Below are 6,639 nucleotides of genomic sequence, written 5' to 3' on the forward strand. Positions count from 1 at the left end.
TCATCATTTTAAAATACATAAACCAGATTTTTAGAAAAATAAGCACCTCAGGGGAAAAGTTATTTAAAAAAATATTCATGTCTTTCCATCTCTAGTTAATAAGTTCCTAGTTGGAAGAGCTTTAGAGAACATCCAGTTGACGTCTCACTTTTCAGATGAGAAAACAGAGGCCAAGAGGGGAAAAAGTCTTATTGAAAGTTACCCAGCAAGTTAGTAGTAGATCCAGGACTAGAACCCAGAACCCCTGACCTGAAGACCAGTGTCTCCTTCCATTATTCTTGAGATAGCTAAAAAGATTACAGTGAGGAAAGAGCTCAGAATAAAAGGTAAAACTATGTAGTTTAGTATAACCCTAAGTTTTGAGTGAACCAGTTCTGAATTATGTCTCAAATCTCTATTATGCTTTCCTTTTTTCTTCTCTTTTGCTTATGTGTCTCTTTAGGCGTATTTTTGTCATCAAATTTTCAGTTTCTTGAAGGGGACAGCAACTTATTTGACTATATAGATCTGATAATAAAGTAAAAATATCTCTCCACTCTCTGCCACCTAAGGACTTGAGAAAAATGAATTCCATCCTTAATTGTTTCTAGGACTCTTGTCCTCCCCATCTCCTGTTTTTTTGAGATTGGACCTTCAGTTTCATCACTGTAGGGATCTCTAAGAGAGGAACCTTTTTACCAGTGAAGATGAAGAGTTCTTAGACAATTGTCTTTGGCAATGAGAAATTACATTTCCCTGGGGTTACACAGCCAATATATGTCAGAGGTAGGGCTTGAACCTAGGTCTTCCTGACTCTGGGCCCATGGTCTGTCCTTTCTACTTGTTGTCCTTAAGGACTATAATTCACTCTTCTTCAAAGCTCTTTGAATTATAATCTGGGCAAACAGTACACTGTTATTGGTTTTCTGCTTTTAGTTCTAGGACAGACCAGGAACCTGATTCCCTTCTGGGATTAGGTTGGGTGTCTGTTAAATAAAGGGCAGAGGCTCATCTTTGTCAGGTTTATCATTGCTCCTTCTAGCCTCAGAAGTCTGCTTTTTGTTTTATTATTCTTGGCTCCTTTTTGGTATTTCTTAGAATTCATAGTATAGGTATTGATTGTCACCTTGCCTCATGCAAGAAGGTTTCTGTAGAATCTTAGAAATTTAGGAGCACATTTGAGTGCAAGGAATTTTTAACCTAGGGAATGTGAACTTGTTTTTAAAAAATATCTGATAACTATTTTTAATATAATTGGTTTCCTTTGTCATTCTATGCATTTTATCTTATATATTTGAAAAAGGGGCCCATAGGCTTCATCAGATTACCAAAAGAGTCCATGACACAAAAAGTTAAGAACACCCACTCTAGTGCTTTAAAATTTTATCTTCAGTGTTGTTAAAAAAAGTTATCAGTTTCACCTTGTGAGAACATAAATAGGCATAAAATTAAAACTGATGTACATTGTAAGTTTGTAATTTCTGAGCTAGAAGAATCCTACTGTAATTGCAAAATCTGACCTGGAAGACATTTTTAAAAAATGTTATTGTATCTATTTTTTTTTTTAATGTTGCCTTAGTTCTTCCCTCCCCATATGTCTTGCTCTCCTCCCTTTCAGGGAGCCATCTCATATAACCAATAATTTTTTTAAAAGAGTAAAAGATACAGGAAGAAGAGCAAAAAAAGTGTGTGTGTGTGTGTGTGTGTGTGTGTGTGTGTGTGTGTGTGTATGTATATATATATACACACACATATATGTCCAGTCAAAACATTGAAAAACTCTGGCAATATATGCAATGTTTTATGCCCCAGGACAACTCAGTTCTCCAAAAGATGGGGAGAGGGTGTCTTCTCATATCTCTTCTCTGGGGCTGTCAGTTCTTTGTAATTTTTCAGCAGTCATTTTCATTTGTCTTGTAGTGATTCTTTCCATTTATATTGTTGGCATTGTATAGATTGTTTTCACTTTATTCTGTATCGGTTCATGTAAATCTTTTCATGCTTCTCTATATTTATCATATTTGTCACTCCTTATAGCATAGTAGACTTTGACTTTCCCTGAAGTTTTCGCTACCACAAAAAAGTGCTGTCCCAAAAATAGTGCCTTTCTTTTTTATTATCACCTCCTTGGAGTATATACCAAGTAGTGGAATTTCTGAGTGAAAGATATTTTAGTCAAAAATTGCATAATTCTGAATTGCTTTCTAGAATGTTTATATCATTACAACTCCACGAACAATGCATTAGTGTGTGCGTGTTTTTCTGCAACCCTACTCGTATTGATTACTATCACTTTGTGTTTTTGTTGCCAATTGGTAAAATCTCAGGGTAGCTTTGACATGCATATCTCTTATTATTAGTGATTTGGAGTATTCTTTTATATGATTTAAAATAATTTGCATATCTTCTTTCAAGAACTAGTTGTTCATATTGTTTGGCCACACATCTTTTGAAAAATGACATTTAGTTTATATTAGTTTGTATTATCTGTCTTGCATCCCAAACTCTTATCTAAGAAATTTGATTCAATGGTGATTTCCCATTAAATTTTTTCTAAACCTAGATGCAGTAATCTTGTTTGTGCAAAAGCTTTTCAACTTCAAAATTATCTATTTTATATTTTGTAAGTATCTCTCCTGTGTTTGGTAGCTATGAATTTGTGTGATATATTTCTTTTGTGCATTAATTTTGAATTTATTGCAGAATTAGGTGTAAGATATTGTTCTAAGCCTAATGTCTACTAGATTACTTTCAAGTTTTCCCAGCAATTCTTATCGAATAGGCAGTTCTTTCCTAGGTAATTTATCTTTAGAGATTTATCAGACACGGGATTATGGAGTGCCTTTATTTCTGTTTCTCCACCTCCATTTTTAACCAGTATTAAATGATTTTGCAGACTGTTGCTCTATAATATAGATCTGGAGGTGCTATTTTCTCTTCAGTCCTACCCCTTTTACTTCATTCCCTTTGGCAGTCTAGGTATTTTCTTCTTTCAAATGAATTTCAGATTCTTTCAAATGAACTCAAACTATTTTAGTGAGTCTTTTGACAGTATGAGTGGTATAGCCTTAGAAGTGTAAATTAATTTTGGTAGTGTTGGTGATAACTGCCACTTTTATTATATTTAGCTTGGTCCAGCCATGAGCACTGAGTATTACTGCAGGAGCACTTCATGACCGAATCTGTTCAAGGACAGTATTTTGTGTGCTTGGTAGATTGGCTGCCAAATATTTTATGTATTTTGTAGTTATTGTGAAAGTGAGTACTCTCTCTATTATTGCTTCTTGGATTTTGTTGTTATTATATAGAAACGCTGATTATTTTGTAGCTTTATTTTGTAGTCTGCAGTTTGCTGAAATTGTTGTCCTGTTAGTTAGTTTCTTTACAGATTACCTCGGATTTTATCAGTAAGCCATCGTGTCATCTGCACATAGGAGTAGTTTTCTTTCCTCTTTTCCTATCTACAACTTTGATTTATTTTATTCCTATTACTAGTAGTTCTAGAATTCTATCAAGTAATAGTGGAGAGAGTAGGATATCTTTGTTTTAACTCTTGTGTTTATTGGGAAAGTTTCCTAGAAGAAGTGTTAATAATGTTGGAAAATAAGTGCAATAATGAACAATTCTTCACTAATACTAACCAGGAGCAGGGCTTCAATCTTACATCTTCAGTTATCTGATTTATCTTGTGCTTTTTTCATTTTGGATTCAATATGTCCAAAACCAACTTCATCATTTTACCCCTTTTCTTAACTACCAAACCAATATCTTTCCCCAACTTACCTGTCTCTGTTACTAATTATCCCATTTTTTCAGGCCTGAGACTTTAGACTCATCTTTGATTTGTCATTCCTTTTCACATTCCATTTAGTCACCAAATCTCACTGATTATTCTCTCAAAATGCTTCCTTAATTCATTACCTATTCTCCATTTCATGGTTTCCATCATAATAATAGATATTTATAGAGGCTTTAAGGCTTTCAAAGCATTGCATATATGTATTATTTGATCCTCTCAAGAATTCTGAGACAGGCACTACAGTTATGATTCTGTCCATTGTACAGGTAAGTAAACTGAGGATTAGTGGCAAAGTGACCTGCCTATAACCATATAGTTAATAAGTGGAGGAGGCAGCCTTTAAACTCTGGTTCCTCCTTACCCCAAATCTGGCACCCTTTTCATACTATCATACAGCCTCTTCTACTGCCTTAGCATTACAAAGCCCATTTCTGAATGGCCTTAAACTGCTTTTGCTTTCTCATCTGCCTGATGGAGAATCTGTAATGACTCCAAATTGTCTTGCTCTATCCAGTTTAAGTTCATCTACATAGTTTTCAAGATTCTCTCTCATCTGATGCCACCCCACGTATTTCCCACCAGTCCCCAACAAGAAGCCAGTGCTCTTGGTGAAGCTATCTCCTCATTGTCACCCACATTGAATTTGCCATCAGTGACCTTTACTCATCCTACTTGGTTGGCCCGTTCTTAGAATACACAGCTTCTCCTTGAGCATTCTATGCTCTGCACCTATGTTCTTTGAACTACCTCTGATTAACCACCACTTAAAACTTGATTATATACATTTATTGATCGTTCCAACTATTTGATGAATGTTAGATGGATTTCCCACCTGCCTGTAAGAGCAGGAGCTGTGTTTGTCTTCTTTGTAGCCTTCACAGGGACAGTCCTGGGCACAGAGTAAGGCAATGTCCAGGAAATACACTTGATTGACTTTGTGGGAATGTGGGATGAAAAGGGGTGGGGGTTGCAGTAGAATCCTGATGTTACTCCTCAGTTCCTCCCTACTGACTCATAACTAAGAACAGAGATAGAGTGGCTGTGCTTGTCTGTCCCCAAATGAAAACAAAGTTTTCTATTTTTAACCACCTTGATGGGGCTCATTTATAACGTGCTTTTAAAATAGTGGTTAAAAAAAGTCTTGAGTGTTTCTTAATGCAGCCGAACTCCTTTATAAATTCTGGCATTAGGTGGCAGGAGTCACAGGACTAACACCTGCCTTTTGGCCAAATGATCTTCCAGGTTGTGAAAGGGCTAAAGAAAGAGGCTGCCCTGTTAAACTTGATATACTTGCTTGCAGTTATTAATTATTGAAACATATTGACCTTTAGTGAAACCTGGTTTTTTTTTTGACACTTCAAAGTTCAACAGAATCCTATGAATTACAGATCCCAACACATTCCAGTACACTGAGCCTACTCCATAGAACCTAAGCTCCTTTTTTCTTGTACCCCATTTCCTGCTCAGATGTTGTGAGGGAGCACAGAAGCAACCTGTCTTTCACAAAAAGGAAGGCACTCAAAGAGACAGGCAGAAACAGAGGTGGAGAGGGAGGGAGAGACAGAGAAACTTAAAGAGACAGACGAGAGAGGGAATGGACAAGAGAGGGATGTACAGAAAGACAGAGACAGAGGTGGAGAGAGACTGAGAAATGTAGAGACACACAGACACAGATTCTCTCTCTCTCTCTCTCTCTCTCTCTCTCTGTCTGTCTCTGACACAGACAACCTGGCTGCAAGATGGAGAGAAGATAGGCGGAAGGAAGCAGCAGAAAGTTTGCCAGGCAGCTAACACACAGAGTTTTTATTCTGCCTTGCGCCCTGATTCCCTTGAGTCAGCTTTTCCTCCCCCAGGAAAACAACAAAGCCTTTTCTTATAGAAGTAGGACATTGACTCTTAGTTGATAATACATATCATTGATCTTTTTTTTAAAAAAGAAATATGTCTTCTGGTGTTTCTTTTAAAGCAGCACATAACTACCTACATATAAAGCAACATAAAACAACCTGTAATTGTGAAACACCCAACAGCCTCATTGTACCATGACTTGGACTCACACTTTTAGTCTGAGTCCTGGCTCTCCAATACATATTTTTTTTTCTCCAATACATATTTGCTCTGTAACTGTGGGCAACTCTTAATGAATGAATGAATAAATTAACTAGCAACAAGTATTTAGTGTGAGAAACGTGGTTTTGGCAATCACTGGACTTCCTAGGCAGGGCCAAAGTCCTGAAGAAGAACCCTGTGATAATCCCTAGGGAAGGCTGTACAGACCACAGGACTCCCAGAGGAAGACCAAGTGGTAGCCATCCCTTAATCTGTAGGGATCACAGGGCCTCCTAGGGGTCAGACCCTAAGGAAGACCCAAGTGATGGCCCCTTAGGATGGCAGTAAGATCACAAGGCTCCCGAGACAGGGCTGGAAGTCCCATGTGATGCCCCCTTAAGAAGGCTGTGCAGACCACAGGGTTCCCCAAGGGAATCCAGAGTGGTAGCCCTCTTAACACTGCAGTGGGGATCACAGGACACCCCAAGACAAGATCCAGGAGTAAGCCTGGCAAGCTTCCGCTGCCTGTTGCTTCCCTTCACTTGACCTTAGGAAAATCCATGTGATTTGCCCATTCACACCCAAAGAATTCAGGACCAGAGTGGGCAGAGGAAGGCATTTTATTACGCTCCCCGGGAGAGCGGGTGCAGTGCTCACGGGAACACTCACACTGATACAGCTGCAGGAGCAGGGGTAACCATTCCCTCCACTCCTGCTAGAGTCATGGTTAGTTTACAATCTTTGTTTTTTTACATAGTTTTCCTAGGTTATACAGTTTATATAAATAGGGTAATAAGGATACAGAAGCAAAA

This window comes from Trichosurus vulpecula, chromosome 2 (genome assembly GCF_011100635.1).
Source record: "Trichosurus vulpecula isolate mTriVul1 chromosome 2, mTriVul1.pri, whole genome shotgun sequence".
NCBI lineage: Eukaryota > Metazoa > Chordata > Mammalia > Diprotodontia > Phalangeridae > Trichosurus > Trichosurus vulpecula.